Source organism: Urocitellus parryii, chromosome 14 (assembly GCF_045843805.1).
Source record: "Urocitellus parryii isolate mUroPar1 chromosome 14, mUroPar1.hap1, whole genome shotgun sequence".
NCBI lineage: Eukaryota > Metazoa > Chordata > Mammalia > Rodentia > Sciuridae > Urocitellus > Urocitellus parryii.
In genome coordinates this window covers 15,544,186-15,572,074 of record NC_135544.1, presented here as the reverse complement: position 1 = coordinate 15,572,074, position 27,889 = coordinate 15,544,186, and the positions used below count along the sequence as shown (strand labels likewise).

The 27,889-nt window shown below is 38.6% G+C and overlaps 1 pseudogene; it reads right to left on the bottom strand.

Annotated features, from left to right (window-relative positions):
• LOC144250234 (netrin receptor UNC5D-like) overlaps positions 1–24,471 on the bottom strand; it is a 244,647-nt pseudogene extending 220,176 nt beyond the window's left edge.
• Between the last annotated feature and the right edge of the window lie 3,418 nt (positions 24,472–27,889).

Below are 27,889 nucleotides of genomic sequence, written 5' to 3'. Positions count from 1 at the left end.
GATGGAACTGGAGCCTCTATTCAGGGAAATAAGCCAGGCACCACCAGACAAGTACCACATGATCACATACATATGTAGAAACACACTAAATTTTTATAATCTCTTATCCATTACCATGGATTCTGTGTTTTAGTTTATTTTTGTGATGGATACCCAGAATAAAACAAGTTCCTGGGTGGCTGCATGTGTCTGCAAGACTTTCTTATCAGCAGTTGGCCTCAAAGTGATAAAATACAATGTTTCCAACTAGGCTTTAAGGGAATATACATATTAAAATCCTTTTTCTAGTGTATGAACTCTTTTGCTTTGATTCCTTAGCTTTCATCTGCAATGGAAATATATACGTATTCAAAATCGAACAAAAGTGTCCAGAGTCCATAATTTAGGCTTAAAGGAATCATTTATTGGTTACTGTCATGTTGATCACTTACTTTTAAGGCAAAAGTATTTTTCAAAATTATTCAAAAACATCATATCAAAACAAAGTATATATAGAAGAGATATCTACACTCTCATGGTCATTTCAGTATTATTCAAAATGACCAAGATATGGAACAACATGTATATATATATATATATATATATATATATATATATATATATATATATATATATAACATTATATATAATATATAAACATTTTTATATATAAATATGCATATATATATATAAACATTATGATAAGTGAAATAAGCCAATTGCAGGAAGAAAATATTGCATTTTCTCACTTATATATCTAAAATTAGAAAGCTCACAGACACAGAATAAAATGGTGGTTGCCAAGGGTTTGGGGGTAGAGTAGGGGATATGGGGAGATATTGATCAAGGGGTATAGTTTCAGTTATGCAAGACAGAGAAGTTCTGGGAATCTAATGTACAATGATGTGATTAGAGTTCATCATTTTATATTCAGCATTTGAAGTTTGCTAAGAGGGCAGATCTTAAATGTTCAAATAAAATGGAGGCAATGTCAAGGGATGGATATGCTAATTAAGTTGTGATGAGTATTTCATAAGTTGATATATATGAAGCCACAAAGTTATAGGATATGCAACTTTCAGTAGTCAACTATATCTCAGTAAAGTTGGAAAAATATAATCCTCTCCAAAAGCTCTAACCTTGGCGTAGGGCCACAGTATCTTCCTGCGGTGCCAAGGGTTGCCCTGTTACTTGCTGGAAAAAAGGAGGTCTGAGTAGGGAATGGACAGTATAACAATTAACAGTATAACAGTATAACACTGGGGTGAGTGAATTGTTATAATGACTATTTACCAATGGCTAAGGAAATAATCAACAACTGCCACAGGCAGTCTGTTAAGCCTGCCTAGAAAAACTGCCCAAGGAGAAATTGTGAAATGAGGACTCTTGACTCCCAGCCTGTTCTTCATGCCTCCTCAGTGCTCATGCCAGTCACAAATCACCTTCCATTACAGAGGAGAGCCATGAGTATGTACAGTCCATCGGGCTTCCCTATCCCATCACCTAGAACAGTGTATGGACCAGAGCAGGCACTTGGTAAATATCTGTCAAATGGATCACTGCTGCTCAGCCTCCTATGTTATTCTATCCCAGGCAGTACGAAGGCAGGTCTGTAAGTTTCCTATGTATTTCCTAGGACACACTGGCTTCACATTGAAGGGTCTGTAGCAGCAGTCCCTTAAGGAGGATCTGATGAGTCAATACCCAGGTGAGGCTGGCCACCTCCTTTGTTGGGGTCGGACGATTTGTTTCCTATCTAAAAGTTGCCCTCTCACTCTGTGTAATGATCTCTCAAATGGCTCATTTCAGTTGTGGGTGAATTAGATAAGCTTCTCAGAACTGACTAAAAAGAACATCATCTGAAAGCATTGGTATTATTATATATGTATATATTATAAATACATAGTATTATTTTCATATTATATATTTATCATGTATATATACATATTCCATGTGTGAAAGCATATGTGTGTATACACATATATGAGAGCTACATTGAAGATATAAAATTATGAATTCAAGTTTTTAAGCAGGGATGGGTCTGAAAGGTCATCATGCTTACATTCCTCATTTTACAGATATGGATGCAAAGTGTAGTACCACCTGATTTGCTCAAGGTCATGTGTTGGTTAATGAAACACATAAACTGGGTCTTGGGACTCATAACACCTAGTTCAGAGCTCTTTTTCCTGTCCTATTATAGCTTTCTACATAAGCTTGACAATTTTCTGAATACAGAACACTAACATTGTCCTATACCAAACACATGTAAGCAAGGTCTTATTATAATGCCATCATTGTAGAGAACTAGGAAGATAGGGTTAATGCAGTGAATGATAATGTCTATTGATGAAGTTAATATCTCCACTTATGTATCACCTTTCTCACTGATCTTGAAGAGACATGTGTATTTAATTTGTAATTTAAGGAGAAAAGGTGAAATCAAAACAAAGAGCTTTCCTCTATCTCTATTAATTCGCTTTGCTCAGCACACCCCAGAGGCCACTGTTTTTGTTTTTTTTTGGGGGGGGTGATTTTTTTTTATTGTTGGTCGTTCAAAACATTACATAGTTCTTAATACATCATATTTCACAGTTTGATTCAAGTGGGTTATGAACTCCCAATTTTACCCCGTTTTTACAAGAGTAGATTACTCAGTTTTAAATCACTTCCCTGATTGGGTTCTTGCCATTTCTTTTACAGCCCAACCAGTCTATGATCTCAGACATTAAATCTTTCTCTAGTCTAGACTAATAGTTCTTACCCAGAGTTTCATATAGTTGAATCCTGAGCTAATTACACCGCCAACGTAAAATTTGTAACTCACAGAACTAATCCTTTATATGATGAATCTAAATTCTGGAAACTTCCTGACTACAGGGACCTTGGCTATCAGCAGCTACTGACAGCTAAACCTCTGAACTGACAAAATATGCCAATATTGTTAATTTGGGGATCTTAAAATGTGGAATAAGAAAGCTGGGCAAGATGATTCCCGGCCTGTATTCCAGGCTACTCTGAGGATGAGGCAGGTGAATTGCAAATGCAAGGCCAACCTGGGCAACAAAGCAAGACACTATCTCAAACTAAAACAGAAAGTGCTGGGGGATATAGCTTAATGACAGAGCACTTGCCTAGCATGCATGAGGTCCCAGGTCTGATCCCCAGCAACACACACACACACACACACACACACATACACAATGTGGAATGAATGAGAACAATTCTGGGTATGCTACAACTCAGTATTCCAGAATCAGCAGCAGCAGCACGATGATTCTCTGATCTGTAGATTGCTGTACAGTCTAGTAGTTTGTGTGTTTTGGGGTGTGCTACCCATCCACTCCAGGAAGAGAGGATTTTTGCATAGGTATTGACAAATTAGAGTTTGCTTTATAAAAAGTACTTTCTGTCACAGGTTGTTAGAAAACACTTATTCCTTATGAATGAAGGAAATCTGTGTGTTCCACTGTTGATGTTCTGAGGACTGATTTTCTCACCTGTGGATCATCCAGGACAGTATGGTAATTCTTTGTCCCTCTCCTGAGCTTTTGTGGTGAGTTATTTTTAACTATTAGTAAGAATCAAAGAATTTTAGAACTGTTTGGGACCCTATAGATCACCTGCTGTCTCTTGCTAAGGACCAAATCCTACCTGTTAGACAAAAAAAGGCTGGGAAATTGAGAGCTGTGCATTCAGCTACTTGCTGGAAATGCTAGGGAAGGACTTGAACCTTTAGTGTGACAGTAAATTTTAAGAATCCTCATGGGACTGGGCTTGGTGGCATATGCTTGTAATTCCAGTGACACAGGAGGCTGAGACAGGAGGATCACAAGTTCAAAGCCAACCTCAGCAATGGTGAGGTGCTAAGCAATTCAGTGAGACCCTGTCTCTAAAGAAAATACAAAAAAGGGTGGGGGGAGTGGCTTAGTGGCTGAGTGCCTGAGTTCAATCCCCAGTACACCCCCCCCATCAAAAAAATAAAAAAAGAATCCTCATGAATGGTTAGGGTTCTCTCTTTTTTTTTCTTACAATTGGCAGTATTTCTCAAATTACTGCTCAGAATTGGTTTGCATAAAAATATAATTTGTGTCTCATTTATTTTAATGACAAGTACATTTTATTACATTAGAAACACTGTATTAATCAGATCTAACAGGAAATATTTTAACAAAATATCTGAAGTTTCACATGCTGATACTTTTCAAGGTATGGAAATCATATATATGGAAATCATATATATATATGATATATACAGGGATAAAAATATTTATTTTCTGCCACAAAATTCCCTTTATTAGAGAGGCCAGGAATAGTAGCACATGCCAATAAATCCTAGCTCCTCGGAAGGCTGAAGCAGGAGGATCAGAAGTTTGAGGCCAGCCTCAGCAACTTCATGAAACCCTGCCTCAAAATTAAAAAGGAAAAGGAAAGGGCTGGGGATGTAGCTTAGTGGTAGAGCTCCCCTGGGTTAAATTCCCAGTTAAAAACATCTTGTTAATAGAAAACATACACACATACTATTGTTATTATTATCATTATTCACACAAATGGAGTGCATATTATGGATGCTAAGTGCTTCACATGAACTGGTTCATCTTCTCAAAAAAAAAAAGAAAAAAGAAAAAGCAACAATAATATATATTATTAAGAATTCTACGTTATAGATGAGCAAATTTAGGCTTAAAAATTGAATTTGTTCAGGGTATTCCTGCTCATAGTATTGTCTTCATAATGAAAACTCAAGCAATCTGATCACAGAGCCCTGATTATTCAACCTGTCTTTTATCTATGCAGTTTATTTCAAGTCTAGTTTGCTCCAATCATTCCTTTATCCTAATTGTAGATACACGTCCCTTTCTGATCTTTCAAAAAGAGAGTAATCAGGTTCAACTCAGAGTCCCAGGGGAACCTGGAAGGCTAAGTATGTACGTAGCCTCAGTTCTGAATGCTAAATCAACCCAGGCCCAGCCTCAGGGACACTTGAGCTCCACACATCCCTAGTTTAGAGTCAATACCTACCTTTGGTTTTGTCCTTTTCCCAACTCATATGAAATGAAGATACAGCATCTTGTTCTCCAGTTCCCTCAATTCCTATTCAGGGTCCTCCCTATTTACAGTGGAGCTTTGATTTTGATTCCTCTCATAAAATGAACAAAGTTAACCAGATGTGCCTGAGATAAATAACCTTCCAGAGATTGTGTTTAAAACAAAGCATAGCACTTCCTGTTTAATGCCACCCAAAGAACATAAGCAAGAGTAGAAAAAGACACAGAAACATGTTGGGGACAAAAAAGTGAATAGAAGGAGAGGAAGTGAAGAGGCAGGCAGCATAATTGCCTTGATTTCTATTACTTGAGAAGGCAATTATCACCTAGGTTACTCTGTCCTGACTATGTACCTGTAGCACAGATCCATGAGGAAATAAAGAGTAGACCTGACAAAAGGAAAATGTCCTGCATGACAAAAGGCATTTTAAGTGTTTCAGAGCTGGTTGATAAGAAGGCCATAGACTTTTAAGAGCTTATGAAATACATATCAATCATGGCCCAGTGGATGGAAGCCAATGTTTATTTGGAAGGGGGATTATGTTCAAAAAACAATCAGACATCTTTATGTTTTCATTAAAAGGGCCTACAAATAGAAAAGTCTATAGTGGGTGGATAACAAAGGGGATGAATTTTAAGGTGATTTGTTGTATATGTTTTATTCTCTACCCCCTTTATCCTCAATTCTCCCCTGGATATGGCACTCTAGTGCAAGTCTTCTTATCATAAGGAAGAAACAGTTTTATTAGCTTTGTAGAATTTACAAGAATGCTTTCATCAAGACACCTGAGTATTGTGACCACTCTGCTTTATTTTCTTTTGTAATTAGGCACAATGGAACCTGGAGTCTGGGAGCCATTCCACTCTGTCTCATTAAAGCTTGCTACTCACTGGCCTTCTTATGGGCTCCCATAGTGGGAAAGCGTTTACTGGGGCATGGGGGAGAGACTGTTGCTAAGTTGCTAATGACTTCATACGGGTCCACTTCTACATTCTTATTACTCCCGTGGGTCTGCAATATTATATCCACATTTGCTATGCGGTATACTTGAGAACAACTCTGAATTAATCCATTGATTATTATGCAGAAAGGCAAGCTATTGTGTATTTCTAGGAAAAAACTTTACATATGAAGGAGCACCTACTAAGTACTATAAATGGAACAGGAATGGGATTTTAATAATGAAACCACACTTGGGAGAATTAGCAAGCAGTAGGATACTTGGTGACAACAGGAATGCACTGTGTGAGCATGTTATCTTATTGATGACATTTCCATTTATGGTATAATTAATCGATTGTGCAGTTAAACTGGTTCTAAAATAGGAAGTTATCTTAAAATAAAAGTTTAAAAATAGGTCAAGTATGAATTCCTGAATCTTTGTCCAAAGAAAAGAATTGATGGTTTTATCCTGATGAAGGGGTGTCTATCTATTAGGATCCTCTATGCAAAATCAGTATCCATAAAAACCACCGGCAAAAAAGTGGAAGAGTTGTTTCAGATACTCTGAGTTATCTCCAGTATAAAATTCTCTTTCTCAGTACCCTAGAAAATATAGGGAAGGGACTCAGGTAATTATGTTAATAGATAACAATGAGGCTTAGATTGGTTTAAGAGAAAATGCTTAACAAAGCAGCCATTATTTTCATGTGATTATAGGTTCACCTTTTCAGTTGCTTCCTCTAGGTCATTTAAGTAGATCTTTCAACAGACAATGTAGTGAGAGTATTAGAGGTAGCTTGGGGATGTTTACTTGAACTTGCTATTGTGTAGATGTCTTTATCCTTGATGTGGTTTCCCAGACTGTCACTTCAAACTTTTCTTATCAATGTTCCCATCAGAAATGAAAACAAACCACCCTTTAACTGATATTTCCATTTCTGAACTGTCAATGTTGAACTGACCTCGGCTGTATCTCCACAAGAAGGACAATTGAGCTCTCAGGTAGCTCAGCCTTGAAGAATGCCTCTATGCAGGCGCTGTGGCATTTCTCTGGCTTTAGCCAAGCTACACATCTAGGCACTAATCCCTTCTGAGGCAGATCCATTTCATCTTCTCAAGCCAAATCCTTTAGTTTTATTTCTACTGGAATAAAGAGAGAGGGAGAAGGCTTCTCTTATTCCTGAGGATCAAACTAAACCCCCATCATTTTCATCTTTCTGTTCCTGTCAGCGAGACACGTGCAGGTTATTCAGCTCTGGCTGTGATTCTCAGGGCACAGAAGCTGCTCTGCTCAGCAGGTAGAAGGGACCTGCTCTGCTCAGGTCAGAAAGCTACTGAGTGCGGTGTTTACACTCAGAGAACATGGATCCACAAATTCTTGTTTCTTGACAATCACACTCCATAATTGTCTCCATTCTCTGGAAAATCAATGTTCTAGCATAAAGGAATCGGAGGTTTAATTTATGCTTGCAGTTTGGACCCATAGACACACTGCTATTGGCCAGAATGGTGCTGTTTTATTTTCACCAATCTTGGGGCATTTGTTTTCTTGCTGAGAGCACTTAGGTGTGGCCATCTGTGATAGCGTGACACTAAAGTTCTGTGCTTCAGTCACAACTGACCAAGCAACAATCACACCCAAATATTAAAGTGATCATTCAGAGCTGGCAGCTCCATCTTTAGGAGAAATTCAGCCCTCAGGGACAACAAAAGAAACCCAGACACTCTGTTGAAGGCTAAACAAAATCAAAGAATTGTAGGTCATCCAAGAGCCAAGCAATGTCATTGTCAAACCTCCAAGAGAAAGTGGAAATTGAGGAACTGCTTTAAGGTCATGTTGGTATTTTAAAGGGAAAAAAAATAGGATGAAGTAAATTCCCAAATTGTAACCTGACCTAGATCCTTCAATAAAGCCACTGTTCCATAAAGCTGTTGCCAAATGCTATTTTAATCAAAGCCATCCTTTGCTGGAGCTCTATCCTGAAAGTGCAGCTATTTTCAACAAGAGAACTCTGACAGCGTACTCAGGAGGAACACACAGTGTTGCTGGCATCATTTAACTGGATTGTTGCTTGGTGCTTCTACAGATAGTGAAATGTTACTCATCTTTGTTGATATTGGGGCCACTTTCTGTCTAGAAAGATATACTACATCCTGGTATTGGGATCTTATAAATATACTCCGTTCTCACTGTTATGAAAACAGATCTCATTCACTTTTATGATTACATAGACTTTCTCCCTCAAGAAAGTTAAGTCACTGTAGCCCTTAAAATTTTGAAACATGTTTGATAGATAACCTCATATGCATACCATACAGGCAAGGAAAGTGGAAAAAGCATGTTTATGTGGAAAAGAGAATGTATGAATGAATAGATAGATTGAATAGGAAAAGAAAGAAAAGAAGGCAGCTCCTATAGCATTTTCAACTTGTGGGGTATGGATTTAGGAAAGATTCTACCTCCAATGATGAATACATTCCAAACCTCACTGTCTTCCTAAATATTTCCACTATGGGAAAACACCAACAGAATATTCAAGAAAGCACTTGTGTGATTAAAACCATACATGGCCAATACCCAAAGGAGAGGTCCATTCAGTAAATCAATGAATTACTTAAAGCTATGCCTGAACTAGGGACATGAGTAGCTTCATGGAAAGACTGAGCTTCCTGAATTTCACAAGAACATATGCACTGATGATGGTTAATTTTATGTGTCAACTTGAGTGATCCATGGAGTGCCCAGATGTTTGGTCAGACATTATCTTCTCAGTATTTCTGTGAGAGTATTCCATTTTCATTAGAGGACTGAGTGATGCAGTTTGGCCTCTAGAGGTGAATGGGCTTCAGTCCGTCAGTTGAAGACCATCATAGAACAGAAGGCTGGCTCCACCCTGGGTGACACAGAATTCTCCCTGACAGTCTCTGAACTGGCATATCTGCTTTTCTTACATGACAGCCTCTAAGTTGGGACATCAGGTCTTCCTGGTTCTACTTTGGACTTGACCTGAAATACTGTTTCTGCATTTTTGGACTTGCTGGACTTCATAAATGTATGAGCCAATTTCTTATAATAAATCTCTCTCCACTGTGCACTATCTTGGTTTTTCTTTGCAGATTGTTGGTTTTGTTTGTCCGTAGAACCCTAATTAGTTTGTCACCTAGGATTTTCAAGAAGGATGAACACTTCCCAATAAATTCTCAGTGCTGATAAATCCTATGTTTATCTAAAATTCAACCTGTAGCCAAAAACTTTGTCATCATTCTTTAGAAAACACGTAATATTTATATCCATAACTACATCAATTTTAAAACATGGCCACAATAGTAAAAATACAGTAAATATTAAAAAAACAGTCCTATCTCAGAGGTGTATTTATAGAAAAATCTAATGATATTGAAGGATTGTCAGAAACACATTTCCTTAAACATCTTGCTGTTTAGTTGGTGTTCAGTTTCTTTCTATACAGGACAGGGGAAGGCATTTTGAAGAAGACAAATGCTCATATGAATCCGTTGGTGAGCACGGCTCTATCATCACTGAAACTGGTGGCTGTGTTGTCTTCTGTCACAGCCCCTTGCACTGTGTCTAACATGTGCAGGTGAGTTAGTGCTTTCACTAGCAAATAAAGGCACTGTGGGTTATTAATAAGTGCCTGGAAGAATAACAGAGTAGAAGAAGATTAAGAGGGAAGAAGTAGGGAAGGGCATGGGGAAGTACCGGGGAACAAAATCTACAAAAGTATGCTATGTCCATGTGTGAACATACTACAATGAATCCTGCTTGTATATATAATTATTATACACTAACTAATTATGATACACTTACTACTACTACTACTACTACTAACTTAATAATAATAATAATAATAATAATAATAATAATAACAACAACAACACATGGGAGCAATGAATAGAGCAAGTAGATCAGGGGGAGGAAGGAAGGGGAAAAATGGGAGGAAAGGAAGAGTGAGATTGATCAAATGTGCATGAATGAGTATGGCATAATAAATTCCAGTACTATGCATAACTGTAATGCACCAATAAAACTTGTTAAAGAGGAAAAAAATAATGAACCATAAAAAAGTACTTGTTTCAATGCTCTAACCATTTTAAACGATGAATAACCAATACAGATTTATTCTGAACACACAAAATAGTTAGCATGTGCTTGCCTTCAATAGTACTCAGTCATATGGAAAAAGAAATTCAACATACTGTCATTTTCCCTAATAAAAAGTAACATATATTCCTGAAAAGATCTCAAACTATTGAGCTATATATTTTTTCTAGATATCACCCCATGAGTTTTCCAAGAAGGGAAACTAGATCCAGCAAAAATGTATGTTCCCAGTCTTCTTTTTTTTAAAAGGATCCAAGTAAAATCAATATACCTCAGCTCATCCAAGTGGGAAATGGAGGAGGGGTTAATATTTACTGAGCACCAACAAGGTGCCATAAAAGATGTCAATATGTCTTTTTCTCATTTTGCCTTGATAGTAACTGAAAGTGGCTATGATCACTTTTGATACTTATAGTCAAGGAAGTTAAGTAGCTTAGTTAGGGACACAAAAAACAAAAACAAAACAAAACAACAAAAAAAACCAAACCCTGTCTCTCCTTGAATATATTTGATCCTCTCTTTTAACCCAGGTAGACAGTCACTTGGAGATGAAAACAGTTTGCTCTTGGGAATAAAGCAAAGGCTTAGAAGTTTTGAAATAATCATGCCATTTTCTACCCTGTCTGATGAATGGGACATGAAACTACACACCTCTAGAGGTCTCCCTATCCCCCACCATTTGTAAGATACAGTTGCAACACACATTCTTCGCCAAGGAATCCTGGCCTCTGAACACTTCAGTGTCTTATAGTGCTGCAAAATTCTTCGGAGAACTCTAAGCACACAGTGGTCAGTACCAGAATTTCACCAAACACAAGTGGTAGCTACTGATAGTCTTAAATGTTTTCTATCTGATTAGACTATGATAAAAATTAAAAATCGCCCCATGTTAGTAAGAATGTGTCTATCTACTTTTCTATGTTTCCTACCTATTTGCTTTTTTGTGCCTGGTGATCTGGCTTCCTGCTGACTATTTTAACCCAGTTAATGGTTGTGACATCCTTTCTTGAAATATGTGAATATATGGGCATCATGCACCAACACCGAAGACATTAAACAGGAGGTGTTACCTAGCGTGCAGAGACCATCTGTGCAGTTTTCAGATTCCTGGCTGAGACCTTCACAGAATTTGCCCCCATTTCTCAGGGGTGGTGCTGAGCATTCCCGGATCCGGAGATGCTCACAGTCTGGACTGCAGACAGACCATTCGCTCCATACTTCCCAGCTTCCGTCCACTTCAAAAGGAAAAGAACAGAAACCAATATTAGAAGGAAGCAACTGTCAGGAGACTCCCTCCAGGGTTGCTGCTGCTGTCCTTAGCACTGGATTTTAAAGAAATCACCACCAAAATAAAAATAAATCCACAGATAAGTGTATTCTCTCTCCCTGTTTTTTTTTCCTTAAAAAATGCAGTGATATAATTCTCTTACTATTTCAGGATGAGACAAGTTATTGAATTTAGGCAAGCAGCTGAATGATCAGTATCTTTGGGTTGGCTAATAAGGGCATTATCTATTCTTTCCCAGTCTTTCATGCTCAAGTACATCTTAGATGGGCAGGTGAACTATGCAGTAGCCCTTGGTAACCAGCTACTGCCTTGTGGGTTGACAGTTGAGAACAGAGGATAAAATAAAAATAAACTATCGTCTATCCATAAATGTCCCTATACTATTTAAAAATTAAACCCAAATATACTGATACTTTAAACTAAAACAGGTCAGTCAAACCCCAAGATGCCAGGACCTACATAAATAGAATTTCTTGGGTCATGGATTGCTGCTGTATGTAGAAATGAACAAACTAAACTTAATTCCATTAAAAATCAACCCTAGAGATTAGGGCAGATGTTTGAGACAATTGTCCCATTACCTCCTAGGAATAGTCTAACCATGCTTATTTGGATTATGGTAGCACAATTTTTAATCTAAAGCAATTAGTCAAGAGTAGAGTAAGATTAAAAAACATAGTGAACTTGAGGCAAAATTTCTGAGTTCCTGAGTTGGTTATACCAATTTATAAGTGATGCAACACTGGGCAATCATATGGCTACAATGACCAGTCTATCAGCTAGAGATAATAAAACTCACAACACAGAGTTAAATGACATTACATAGAAAAATCTCCTGCGCTGTACCTGGCACATAGTAAGCACTCAATAAATGTTTATTGAACATGAGCCCAAAAGGAAACTCCAAGAATATTCTGCTGGTGAGAGCCTCAACTTAGCTTTGGGTGCAACTCAGTTTGAAATTTTAGGCTCTGGTCCTGTGTCCTTGGAGTTAATATTCTGTAGTGCATATGAGATGCAGGATCAATTTATTTCTCAGTGGGAGGATATGCTTTCCATAAAGAAAGCCATCTTCTATTTCATCTACTTTTCATTGTATGAATTGGGTTACAGCCAAGAAGAGGAGAACAGAACTGATAAAAGACAAATTTGGTAAATGAGGTTTCTCTCTTTTCAGAAAGAAAGGCAAACACATACCCAAGGTAAAATATGAACTGCTGTGAGAAGTGTATGATCCCTGCCAATTGTATTATAAATAAATACAAAGCCAAAATGGATAAAAGGTCAAGTGTTTGGTACCTGATCCTTTGTGCTTGAAGAAAACAAGCTAGTCCCTGCTTACTGTTATACAAAGACATGCCACAAAGAGGGAGAACCCAAGGAGAGACCCGGGTGGCTTAACCCAACCAAACAATGGTACTATAAATGCTTCAAAGAGCATTTGGCTTACTGATAATGAGTGTATAAGTCATCTGAGTATTAAAAAATGCCCTAAAACACTGAACAGGGGTATTGAATTGACAATGTTGCCATTACAATGAGTCCCTCATTAGCACCTTGGACAAAGGCTCTATCCTCAGAACCTGGGAAAGGGTGACTTTGGAAAGGAAGGTTCTATTGATTGCTTCACACCAGCTTAATAGTGTTGGTGGATCAGAAGGGAAAGGGAATCTGCATATATCTCACCAGGACAAGGAGAAGAGCAGGTTATTTTCTGCACTGACATTCCCTACCAAAAGGCCCCACCATTGAGAGGAGCTGGGTTGGTGCAGGTCCGGGAACGTTTCTGCCATCCTCTACCACAGCGAACATTGCAGGCTGACCACTCTGTCCAGGAAGACCAGCCTCCGACAAAAATGGGGAGGGGAGAAAAAAAAAGGAGAGAGGTATTTATTGATTGCCTACTATGTGCAAGCCACTGTGCCAGGTGTTGTGAGCTGGGCATCTGGGGACCAAGAGACTGGTGAGGCAGCCTGAGCCTCACCTCTGCTACCCCTCAATCTACTCATCAGTATTAGGCAGGATCTAGAGAGTGTACTTTGTGGGGGAAATTATGAAAAATAGGAAGACTTCATCAAAAGATCTCTAAAGCACTTGAAAATCCAGAGTATAAGAACAAAATATCAGCATTTGAATTTCTATTACTTTAAGTGCTTTGAATATAAATCCCAAGGCTCTTCTATTATGGAAGGGAATGCCTTTAGTTAAACATCTGGGAACTTCTTTTCTATAATACCTGAGATAGTCAGCAAATAGTAATGTTTGTTTTTGGTGATTTCATATGCCGGGAGAGAAAGCAACTGGCAGAGGGAATTGGGCGGGTGGGTGGACGGTGGGTTTGGGAATGGAGAGAAGCAGAAGCTGCCCATTATGCTTTTAAACTATAAGCATAACGGAAGAAAACAAACAACTTTTATTATTATTTTTAAAGGGAGAGACTGGAAATGTCACTATCTAATTGAAGTCCAATATTGGGCAGAACAGCAAGCACATCAATAGCAAGAGGGGGGTTTCCTCACCTGCCAAGTGGGGGAGGCAGGACAGAGCACTGGAGTGGAGAGCCCCCCAGGTCCTTTCAGCTCTAAGCAGGGAAACGTTTAGTGAAATACACATCTCTCTACTTTTCTGCCTTCTGCCCTCCCTATCCATTCCTGGCCTTTGGGCTGGTCTTACCATAGACCACCACGGTGGCTGACAGGCTCCTCCTCTTGGCTACTATGTTGGCTGCCATGCAAGTATAGTTCCCTGAGTCAGAGAGTCGTGCCTGCCTGATGATCAGGTTATGGTCAGCCCTGGTGTCAATGTTCTCATCTTGTTCTGAGTCGATGGGTTCTTCATTTTTCAGCCATTCCACCTACAGGAAGGAAAGAAGGTTTATAAAAGTTATTAGAAAAAAATAATAACTCTTTTGCAATCAGAAGGTGATTAGTTCTGGTGTGCAGGAAAGGGATGTACCTAACTCATAGTATAATTACGACTTTTTTCTTTATTCCATATCTTATCCTTTTTATTTAGTAAATGTTCTATTCAGGAAACGGATACTCAAGTTAATAAACTGAAAGTAGGAAAAGAACACAAATAGTCTACTGACTTTGACCCATTTTTCTAAAAACGCAATGGAAGAGAGAAAAAAAGGTGACTGCGATTAGGTCATTTCATTTTATTTCATTACAATACTGCTGCTGCTGCTGCTGCTGCTGCCACTGCTGCTGCTGCTATTTCAATAACTGGTCCAAATCAACCTCAGAGAATCAACACACATGCTGAATTTATACTTTGTTTTGAGAGGCCATTTATTGAACCAAATTTTAAGTCAATATGTTTGTATTTAAACAAGTTTTAATAAAGGTGTGAGACTGTATAAAGGCTAAAGTAATCCAGACTTGAGTAATGATAGGCACAAAAATTAAATTCAAATCTTAGTGTTCTCCAGATTTGAAGATCCATTTCTCAGGTGATTAGTTATACCGTTCCTCCAGTGATTCAGCAGACAATTGAGCTCTGGGTTGTGCACCTTACCATGTAAGGCCAAGTCTCTCTGCTGGAGGAGACCATCTCCTCCATTCTCTGAGCAGAGGCTAGTTCTTGATTTATTTCAATCTCTAAAGCTTGTTCCTGGAGAACCTATTGTACTCTCTCCAGCTCCATCTGGATCCTATCCTTACTAAGTTTCTCTCTCCTTAGACACCTGAGGAAGAGACAGATGGGAGTCTTCTGCTCCCCAAATCCTCATTCTTGGTCAAGTAAACTTAGCACCCATTTCATGAAGCTTGTCAGCCTCCTGTGTGTGATCTTTGTTCCTTCCCTGCTTGTCCTTTGCTTCCAAATCTAGGTAACATTTCAACTCTCCAGTGCCATCTTGGCAGCACCGGATATTTCTTCTTTGGCCATGACTGCTTAGCTTTAGTTATCAGAATGTGTAAACCACAATAGTTTAACAGACGTGTAAAGACTAATTTATCATAGCATGCAATGACAGTGACTACTCCAAACAGATCTCATATGAAAACATAAGCACCGGGGGCATTTTGTCACATTCTGCCCAATAGGTATGCTAATTGAAAGTTGGTTTTAGAATAGGATGCTTCATTTCATTTTGTATTTAAATGTAAAAAAAAAATCTAATTTACCACCAGTAAACAAGTGGCATCTGTTATATAACAGTGTGTTATAATGATGGCCTGTTGGTCTTTATAAAAAGGGATTTACTTATCACAAGAAAATCTATCATGATCCTTCAATGCTTACCCCACATACCACTTCATTCATGAGTTTAGATACCCAAACTCATCACCCTCCGAATTTACCCAGGGAAAGTCAACTTGAGAAAAAGGAAATGATGCCAAATAGTCAGAAGAGGAGATCTGAGGCCTCCAGGAGAACACAAAAGAGAGCTATAAAAGCCAAGTGGTACAGGACCATGAAACAGAAAAGCATATCTCCCTAGCAGCAACCAGAATCGCTGTGGACATCAGTATGTTCCAACTTGGAGGGGCAGCTACTAATAATGGCATTGAGTCCAGAAGCACAGCTATCTGGAGAAGACAGGGCAGTGGAATGGATCACAGTCCACAGTCGACCCACCTCTGTGACACAATGTCCTCCATTCTCACGACCATTACATATTTCAGAGTCATTCGTTTAGTTATTGACAGATATGTGAATTCTTTGACTATCAGCGGTTGTATTGAGTGCTGCGTAAAGTGATGTGAACAAAACCAAAATGCCCCCTTCTCTCCTAGATCTTACATTTAATAAGTAAATCCATGTCTTCACCCAAAAATAACACCATCACCAACCTCTAAGATGAAAAGCTTCCTGTAAGGCCAGTAGAATTAGATTCTGAAAGTCAGCACCACTCCCATGTCACTGAACTGAACAACCAGGTCTAAACCACACAGGTCTGAGGGCTGTCGCTTCACCTGTATTCTCCTCCGATTCACAAATCCAGGCAGGAGTTGCTAATTGTTCATTCCCGAGGTTTGCTATTTGTAGCATTTATAAGGCTCTCCCCATCCTCTTGCCGTTCTTCTTTATTCTTCCCAAACAACTGGCCAGGAAGTAGGAGTAGTCTGACAGTGGTCCACAGATAAATTATTCATAGAGAGTCGACAGGCAGAGAGTCCTGTGGGAAGTGGCCTTGGAGACTGAAACGAAGACAGTCCCAGCACCTGGGAAGGAGAGAAAGCTTTCCTAACAGAATCTGGGCCCAGGGGTGATTAAAGCCACAGTCACCAGCAGAGATTTGGCTTCGGATCAAAAACTTACAGAAAAATAAACCATGCATGAAACAAACTAGGCCAAGAAACTAGGAAATCATGTGGCAGAAATTTGATAAATAACAGATTCACACAAGTGATATGGTAAGAATAATATGAACATCTGAAACACTCATTTAACTTGACAAAATCCCATCCCAGTAAACATGAGTACACCCTTTAATGTCTTCATTAAAAATAACAACAAAACTACATGACAATTAAATAACTGAATAGTATTCTACACCACTAATAACAGAAAAACTAAACAACATCCTAGAGGTGCTTCCTAAGAAAAAAGCAAAGGGTATACTACATCACTACCACCCCTCTCCACACTTTCTTGTTTTCCTAGTTGCTAGGAGCCACAGCAAAAGTATTATGATACATGGCACCTTTGGTTTAGGTGACTGCCAGCTAGCCATTGAGATGATATGATTATGTTAAGATTTACATTCATATGGAAATTGGACTCCTGCTGTTCACCTCCGCCTGCTACCAGACTCATGTTACGGGACTCATGTTACAGGACTCCCGGAGAGTTCCCATTGGTTGGGGAAGGATAGTAGGAGGGAATTTCCGGGGGAGGTCCGGGCCCCCGATTCCAGTAGAGACACACACGTGTGTGGACCAGCTTGCTAGCAGGGTGCACACGGGGCACTGGCGGCCTTTTTAAAAATAAAGCTTTGTTCCTGCTTGAGTGGCTTGTGTTTCTGTGCCCAGCCGGGTTGAGGCACCTAGTTTCTTTGATTTCTGCTTGGAGAGAAGACAAAGGCTACTTCAGCTACTAGTACACTACCATTATATCTTTACTAACAGATCTGTCTGCGGCTTCCATTCCTGCCTCCACACCTGATTCACCACCAAGGGATCCAGTAATGCCACTTTCTAGCTAGAAATCCTTTGATGGACTCAAATTCTTCCCAAGCCTCATTAAAGTCCTTTGTGTACGGCCCCCTCCCTATCAGATGTCCACCTCAGATCCTTCTAGGAACTCCAGGCACACTCCAGTGAAGCCCTACCTACCGGATTCCTTTCTCTTCAAGAAAATTCAAAGCAAGTTCCAACCTCAGGGCCTTGAGACCTGCTGATCTCTTTGCCCAGAAGACCTTTCCCATGGGCATTCCCTAGGCTTCACCCACTTCCTACTCAGGGCTCAGATCAGATATGGAGCCCTTTCTAGAAAAGGAAGCCCCTTCTACACACCCACTTTGCTTTCACTGTTTTCCTAATACTTATCTCCACCTGATAGTCTTAAAGATAGTAATTCCTATTATATCACTATACCTATTACTTATCATATTTTTTGTCACTATGAACCTAGGAATTTACCAAAAGAAAGTAGTAAAAATGCAAATGAGGATTTAACCAAATTCAATTATTTGGGGTAGGAAAGGAGAAAGAAAGGGAGGGAGGAAGAAAGGAAAAAAGAAAGGAAGAAAGCAAATGAAGCATGTCAAAGTAGCACACCAAAGAATAAGGTTTTATTTCAGTAATTCACAATTTACCAATATGACAGCATTATTCAGGCATTAAAATTATGATTTCAACAAGTGAAAACACAGAAAATGCTGATAAAACACAAGAGTCAAAATAGAAAATTGTATGTTTAGTGTGATCTCAAATTTGTAAAACAAAATACGATCATAAACACATACATTCTTAAAAGATAGGAAGAAACACATTATGTTCATAGAAATCATAAGTAGAGCTAATTGTTCTTTCAAGTAGTTAATTGTGGCACTTTTAAGGAAAAGCTTTTTTTATTGATTTTATTTTTTTAAATACATGACAGCATAATGTATTACAATTCTTATTACACATATAGAACACAATTTTTTAAGGAAAAGCTTTTGTAATCTGAAACAAACAAACAAAAACAAACAAAAACCAAAACACCCCCCCAACCCCCCCCAAACACCCTTTTGTTTCTCATGTAGCACAGGAATTTTCAAATTTATATTTAGCCATTGAAAGTTTCTTAAATTCAAAACTTATCTGAAAGCCCCAAATGAAAAATGAATAAACAAGGAAAGACTTTAAGCCTGATGCAATTATGAGGCTTTCTGAGCTGCAGATGGGAGGGACCAAAGATGCCTAAGCTGGGCCACTCCGAGGTACCCAGTTTGTGTAAATCCAGAGAAGAGGTGGCACACCCTTCTCTGCATATATCTGATGCCCGTAGAGATGCTCAGTTCACAGCCTATGCTACTATGTGAGCCGGCCCTGCTCTACAGCCTACCCCTCTCTCTTCCACAATACTATGGGCACACCCTGTGGTTTGCTAATTTTCTAATTATCTTTATGGAATCAATACATTGACCACACTGAGGCTTACAGACCTCTGTATCACTGATCCAAATGACCTCAGGCTATGGGGTCCTCTCTCCTGACAGAGAAGAAGAATGTTTTTGAAGGTTGTTGGAGACATTCACCCCTCAGAGAAACAATTCTTCATCAAGATTCCCTATGCTGGGCTCGGACGGATAATCACAGTTAGGTATATGTGAAGAAACTAGTTACTTTGAGGTAATGAGTTTATGCATTTTCAGGATGCCTGCATCATTAGCATAGTGTTATGTACAGATGGTCTGCAATTTGTTGATTTTTCCAGTTTATAAACAAATCTGGAAACAGACTATCAAAGACAATTAGATTTCAAGCCAGATAGCAGGTTCCTGATCAGTCATTCTGCTTATCTGGGCACAGAAGGTATGTAATTGATGAGCTAGAGGTTTTCCTCAGCAACAGGCAGCACCATGTCATGAGATGGGGAGGAGACTCCTTTGGAAGGAACACAGAGATAGGTGCTTTGAGAGAGATCATCTTACTTGAGACCAGGATTACCTATGGGTAGTTAGCATGTATGGTAACTATGCTTCACTCTTTCTGACCTTTGATCAATCACATCTACCAATGTATGTACATAAACACTACACCTAAATGTTTACTGCCATGATAGCATGCCAGAGTTCTCATGTTCTCATACGGTGGCACATACCTGTAATCCCAGCAACCCTAGAGGCTAAAACAGGAGGATCCCAAGTTTGTAGCCAGTCTCAGCAACTTGGCAAGACGCTATCTCAAAATAAAAAAACTAAAAGGGCTAGGGATGTATTTCAGCTGTAGAGTGGCCATGGGTTAAGTCCCCAGTACCCCCACCCCCACAACAAAGAATTCTCATGTCTCATGTTCCTGTTCTAATTCTTAATATTCCATAAGAGAATGAAAAAGTTAGTTGTATTATTAAGCCTTTTAAATGGAAAAAAATTTAAAAAAACAGCAAACATGAAACCATCCAGTTTAGAAGGAAGAGAAAGCCAATTAATAGGCCAGCTCTCCTCCCATGCAGAATTGCAAGCCCTGGACCTTTGAATTCTAGATAATATCAACCTTTGGGTCCCATAGAAAATGCCTATATGGACCATGCATTGATGTTATATACTTAGTGCTCCTATCCCTCAATTCTAGTTCCTATTTCTTGGAATCTGTCAGACTCAAGGTCAAATGGAATTGCTTGTATGGATTACAGATGCAATCTTAGCATTATGACTTTTGAAGCTTCAAAATTCTTATACACATTGTGGTCCTTTTCTTACTGCCCTACTTATTGACAAGCTCCTTCAGAACATGAACAAAAAGTCTTGCTTGCAGGCCAAGGGAGGGGGATACATTATTTGCTTTAGGTCAGAGAGTTAAGCATACAAAGATGTGATCTGAAAGAGTGACACTTGTAATATAATCATTTTAAATACAGATATGACCTAGTGGAGTGATGTTTGTCGTCTAGTTATTCTAAAATGCATTCTGGAAACTACTAATATATTATAATAGCCACATGTGGATTTGCATTTCTTATGGAATTTCATTTATTCACTCAAAATATAAGAGGAAAAAAATTTTTTTCCCCACACTACTGTCAAGGATGACTTGGGAAAGCAGCCTTGTTTCCTGGGACAGGGTAGAGATACAAGGCCACGTAGGTATGGTCAGGAGACCTCAGCAGTCCACAATATGGTCACTTCTCACACTACCTCTCAAACCTCTTGTGAGGTTACAATGTTGCCAAGATCAAGTATGATGGGATTTATTTAGAGGAACAGAGGGCAGGTTAACATATCGTTCTGGCTCTTGGGCATCTAAACTGAGATGCACTCAGGGATAGAGGGGTAGGGGCAGAGTGGGCCAAGCTGAGTTAAGACAGGATACCACAGGGACTGAGAGGGATCCTCTGACCTTCCACACCCTAGGAAAATTTATCATTTACCTTAAGTTACACTGTGAGTTTTGATCAAATGGATCAATTCCCAGTCTGATAACAGTAAGATCTGGCATTTCTTGAGTGTTTACCACATGCCAGGCATTCTTTAAAGCACCTCATTGCCACAACCCGGCTGGGCACAGAAACACGAACCGCCGCAACCTGGCTGGGCACAAAAACACAAGCTGCTCAAGGGGGAAACAAAGCTTTATTTAAAAAAGCCGCCAGCTCCTGTGGGCACCCTGCTAGCAAGCTAACTGATTTGAGTGTTAAAATATCTCAATGAGTATCTACCATTATTAACACTCCCAATTTACAGATAAATAGTCAGAGATTTTATATATATATATATATATATATATATATATATATATATATATATACACACACACACACACACACACACACCACTTTGGTCAAAGTACTTAAATATATATATTATATATATAATACTATCATATAAATAACATATATATAAAATATGTATAGTATATGTATAATATATATTAGAATGCATATATATGTGTGTATATGTGTGTGTGTATTTTTTTTTAAGTAGTAGAGACAGAATTTGGATCCAAAGCTAAATTTTGTTCTTCCTTTTAACCATTATCCTTAGTCATAGTATTGATTGCCAGGTCTGGGTTCTGACCACACACTCTTTGCAGAATTACACTGAAATATAGAGGTTTATTATCATTGAAGATAATTCTAAAAATATAGTTTTGACTTTTATAATGATTCCTAAGGAACAATGGGAAAAAATTCTCCCTGACAAAAGCAACATTGTCCAATAAGTGTATTGTCTCACATGACACATTAGAGGACAGCTCTCAATTGAACACAAACATTGTAGTTGGGGTATACTAACGTGACAGGAAGTTCAGAAAGTGACTGAATTATTCTGACATTAAAAGACTACTCAAATGTAACATGTGTCTATGTAGTGCTCATAAAACATCACGCCAGCCTTCTCAAAGTTATGCAGTATTTTATTTTGCCTTTCTGGCAATGAGGAGAAATGAGGGAAGCAAATAGTCATGAGATTTTGCTGTGAAGATACAGCCTGCAGTCTTAAAATATTTTTCAAGACAAACTGAATCCAAGTCAAGGGGGTGACTTAAAAGGATGCATTGCTCTTTTCAGAAAATGGGCAAATATTTCTGTTCTTCTGTTGGTATCGGATATAAATGCAATTCTGAAGATATGGCAACCATCTTGTGAGCATGAGGAAAAGATAAGGAAACAGCAGAGATAACTTTTCACTATCTTTAGCCTTGCCAGTAGACACATCAGTATCTATACCTTCTTGTCTGATCCTCACCACAAAGTAGGCAAAAGAAACCTATTTTTCCCAATTTATGCATGACATGATTTACCTAAGACTATATGAGTAGTTGGGGAATTAGGAGCCTTCAAATATCTTTTCTATCAGGAGGCATTAGTCATTTTCTTAAGCCTCCTAGTGACCACACAAAGTGCTGCCCCTCAGCCATTCCCATGATTTGACTTGGCATTGTCACATGTATCTTAACCAGGACTTAACTGTCACATGGAGTGACACTCCTCTGCTCATAATGAAGCACATTATCTTCTAATGTTAGTTTAGGTTGTTACTTGCTCTGCCACTTTCAGAGTAGATGTCACCTGTCCTCCCTTCTCTCCTGGATAATATTTCCTTCAGGTTATTTATAACATCATCATCGAGTTTCCCCTTTCATCGGCTTTTCTTTCTAAACTGTATGGATTGATTTTAAAGCCACCTACACTGCAGTTTTCTTCAATTTAGCTCCACTTATCTGATTATGCATCACAAAGGAAGCAGGAATTCACCTTAATTGTGAAGCCACCACAGCAGAACCAGGCAAGTGGCAGAAACCTGATGATCACAGCCAGAATCGCACACTCCCTGGTGCTAAATGAGATGACAGACAGGAGTAACTCTGTGCAAGTCCGAATCCTGACTGTGGAACGTGACGTTCTGACTCGGTGTGCCTCTCCTCAGATCAGCGTTGTCCTTTAACTTCCCTGCTTCAGTTATGAAAGTCAGGTGCAGCCTCATGCTATTCTTTAAAATTCATTTTGACAAGTAAATGGGCTCTGGGAAAGTGAACATCCTCATCTACTGTTTACCGAGACTGTAACGTTGTCACGAGTGAAGAATGTAATGTACAACGTTCCCAAGAATGATGATCAGAGGAGAGGAGAACACTACACAGATGAAGCACGAATATGAGAATGGGGAGAGATGCGCAATCAAAAGACGATGTGTAAGGCAGAGGAGAGGCTGTCATCTGCTTTTTGGCTATTTCCCAAACTGTGACAGATCTTGCTTTTCAGCTAATTCTACCTTTGCTCATTCCCATCTGAGAGGGAGGAAAGAATTCTGCTTTTGAATCTCTGATGAAGCAGCCCTTAGGATGATGCTTCCCAGGCTTCATGACCTGAATGCTCCAAATCTGCCATTTCATTCAGAGCATTATTTCTGGGTGGGAGGAACTCTAGTAAGACTCCATGATGAGCTTTCAGAGGCATTCTGTAGTTTGGAGGGACTGGGGATTGAACCAGGGCTTTGCCCATGCTGGGCGAGCACTCCACCACTGGGCTAGACCCCAGCCCCCTCAGAGGGACTCAGATCTGTTTCTATACTAACATTTGCCCCATCATCTCAGGTATGTAAATAAGGTTTTGAAGTGGTGGTGAGGGGATATTAATTAACAGTTACCAGTTTTGTTGTTGCTTGTTAACATACAGTATATATTCAAGTGCTGAGAAAATAGCCATTTTACTAAGGATTAAAGCATTAAGGGTTCCAAGCATTCATATGAAAGCCAGTTTTCAAAGCTGACTTCTATGTTTCGCACAATTAGATAACGAAACATGGACATGTATCACTTACACAGAGATATACACACCATCTGAGAAGTCAAATAAGAAATAAGAATGTCTCCGTCAGCCACAGTGAAAGGCTAATTATGTAATGATCTACCAGGAAAATGCAGGGACAGATATGGATTAGCTCAGCTTCCATCTATTGGGTGGCTAGGAAGAAATTAGCATAATTATAAATTTGTTCCAATTACAGAAGGCAATTATCAGAGACCAGCTTACAGCATTATCCAAACGAAATCAGCAAAGTGCATCTGCATTCCAGGTACATGCCTCCGAGTTAATGGTGCTCAACAACAACAACAACAAAAAAAAACGGCTGTCTTCTCATTCTTTTTCCTTCCCTTTGATTACTGTACACACCATACAAGGTCCTTTCAGATCACAGACACAGAGCCACCATGAAAGAAGAAAAAAATATACACTGTAAAGAAAGAAAAATAACCATGCTTGATATAATAACACAACTTCAAAACAATCCTGTTCAGACTCTAAAGTCTTGTATGGATAATTTCTCTGTATCTGTGGTTCAGAGTCCTCTTAAATTTTACACAGGAGCTCACAGAGCCTTTTGTGTTCTCTCCAAAATATTGATTAGGGATAACAGTGTGACTAAGACTGTCATTACTTGCTCCAAACGAAAGTTCTTTGTGTAGACACACAGGGCATCTCGCAAAGGCATGCTCGCTGCCAGTTTCCCTGGCCTTCCCCGGTACAGATAAAACCTGATGCCTCGTTAACTGCCCCTTGTGTGACATGGGCCAGGTGATGCTAAACATGTTTTCTAAAGCAGGTGACAGATCCGCTCTCAAATTGTTGAACTGAAAATGCACTTCTATTTAATTAGCTAAGATAATACTATATAATCTAATACATACATAGTAGAATTTGCCCAGCAACCAAGGAAACAACTATAAGAGATACTGAACACAATAAAGACTAGTAAGAGACATAAAATCTCACTTCTATGGAGGCCAAAGAAAATGGTTTTACTCTTAAAAAGGATGGTAGGCTCCCTGGAACTGTGGTAGGGAAACAGAAGAAAGGGAAAGAGACCCATATTTTATTTATATGGGTGGCCCACTGTGTGTCAGAATACTCTAGGCCTTTTCTCATCTTTGACTGCTTGATGAGGTGGACATTATTAACTATGCGATTTATAGTTAAAAACATAACTGAGCATTAAATAAACTAAATATTCAAACATGTTAAAAATCATGCTGTCTTAAAAAACTAAGCTACATGAAATTCCTTTCCCCCTTCATTGTCAGAGATCTTGAATGCTTCACTGAATAGTGGCCTCTCTCACCATATTTTAATAGGGATTCCATTCTATCAGTTCACAGAAATGGTGAGGTCAAGTTGTCCTTGGTGAGGCCAAGTCCTACTTGACTTTGGGGCGTAATAAGTGAGTATTCTCCAAATGGTTCTTGTCCTGTTTGTATAATACCAATAACTCTGTCCTGCTCTCTGGTCTTTTTCTGCTCTCTTTCGCTGGCTCCTTTTCCTCTGTTGAAACATCAACTGTTCTACTTCTGCAGGTCTCTGGGACAGCCCCTTCTTCACAGCTCAGCCCACAATGTCTTCCAGCATGATCTCATCCAGACTTGTGTGTCTACCACAGAACATTCCCACACTGACATCTTTAGTTCACTGACCCTCCTGAGCTTCTACCTCTTCTATGAAGATGCTGACTCAAAATCTACTTTTGTGTCCTTCAGAGGTACTTCAAACTTAGCACGTCAGACTGGACTTGGAGTCTCCCCCCACCCCCCGACCCCCACACTAAACCTCCAGAAATAAGAAGAGATAATGTTCTTACCTTTCTGACATGAAAACATTTGAAACCTCATGTGAGAAGAATGTGCTTAAAAAAATTAAAGAATTGTGGACAATAATTTAGGGAGGAACAGGCAAAGCTAGTAGCAGACTAGGACAATAATTCAGAGGGGAAATTAAGGTGAGTTGAACTGGAAGGTTTAGGATGTATATGCAGTAAAGAACTGTGGCAAGAAGATGAGGATGAACCAGGATGAACAGAAATTCATGACTAACCTTGATATAAAATTTAAGGAGTGGGGAACTAATATCTTGCATCCATATTTTGGAATTAGACAAGTAATAAAGTGAACACTAGGCAAAATGGGCACTTTAGGATGCTATACTGATATTTACTGAATGATTATCATCTTGGTCCCTCATATACAAAGAGCATCCTGAAATCATCAGATTAAAGAGGGAAGGAGGAATGAGGGAAGGGGACAGAAAGAAAATTGAACAGAGCAAGAGAAAACTTGGCTAAATATCTGAACAATTAACTCAGTGATGCATAAAGTTAGGTATAACTTTAGAGTTAAATAATGCAACATGTATACCTCATGAACTCCAGACCCATAGAGTAAACCACTTTGGGGATATATTTTTTCACGTCTTAGGCATAAATTAATACCTAAAGCTGGAGGCATAAGTAAAACCATGCAAAAAGCACAAGATGGAGAAACAAAAACTCTGAAAAAAGTCATCATTTTTAGACCAGGAAAAGGAAGAGGAAGCTACAAAATTTTGCTAATCATGAAGAAAGAGCTAAATCATAAACTTGTGTGTTATGTAAACAAAAAGAAAGAAAGAAAAAGAGAACCATTTTAAGTACTGAAAATCATTATCAAAGTCAAAAGTGAATTCAGATAAATCTCAGGCTTCAATTCAACATGAAGCTCCTTCTATACCATATTACAATTGGTTTCAAGGATTCCACAAGGTGATTTTTAATGAGGATAATAAGCTACACCTCAACCCTGTATTGTTTTTCCCACCTCCCTTACCAGAGGTTTCACTTTCCATAGCTTTGGTTACTTGCCCAAAAACACTGCATGAAAACTTCCAGGAAAAAAAAATTTTACGTTTTAAATTATGAACCCTCCTGAGTTGTGTGATGAGAGCTATTGCCATCTGGCTCTGTCTGCCCTGAGCATGAACCATCTAACTCAAGTGTTCTTGAGTAAATATATCCCCAAAGTGACTTACTGTTCAGGTCTGGAGCTCATGAGATATCTACATGGTATTTTAAGCTTAACTATATGCATCACTGAATTAATTATTCACATACTTAGCACATTTTTTTCTTCATATTAGTTCTGTATACACTCCCTGCCTGTTAGTCACTTAGTAGCTGTCTTGGTTGTCAGACCAACTGTCCCCATAGTGACAGTGCTTGTATACAGTATTCAGTACTGTCTATCATTTCAGGCATCTACTGGGGGTCTTGGAAAATATCACCCATGGATGGGGGGACAAGTATATTCACTATCATTACTCCAGTGTCAGCAAAACAAACCATAGGCAGACAAAATATTAAATTATAATAAATGAAGCCACTAAAGTACCATAAGAAAGCATGAGTGAATATTTTTGTAATATTGGGATGTGGGATGATTTCCTACATGGCATAAAAGTCAAAAGTCATGAAGATTGAATTAAAAAGCGGGAGTTCATAATCCACTTGAGTCAAACCGTGTAATATGATGTATTAAGAACTATGTAATGTTATGAACGACCAATAAAAAAAAAATAAAAAAAAAATTTTAAAATCCAATAGAGCAAAAGATGCCACAAACAAGGATGAATACAAAATGTTTACAAAATACTTGCATCACAACAAAGTGTTTTGATATTAAAATGAAAGGAGAATTTGAATATATTTTATACTTAATAGAAATAGATGCTGCTCAACATGCAGTACCACTATGTACTGACTCAACTATCAAGACTAGTTCTTAACATACAAAGAACACCCTGAAATCAATGAGGAATCAATATTCCAAAGAAAAATGATCAATTATTTAGAGGGGAAAAATACAAATGGAAAACTAACCTTTGAAAAGTCACTCAACCCCACGCACAATGAAAAGTAACATGAGATATTACTGCTGCCTATTAAAATGGAAAATACTGAATCTATTTAGAGTTGACAAAGGCATAAAGAAATAGAAGTTTTCATTCACTTGAAGTGGTAAGATTAAATTAGTACATTCCGCATGTAGAATACCTTGCAATTTTTACAAGAACTAAAAATATTTATATAATGTAATGTAAAATTCCAC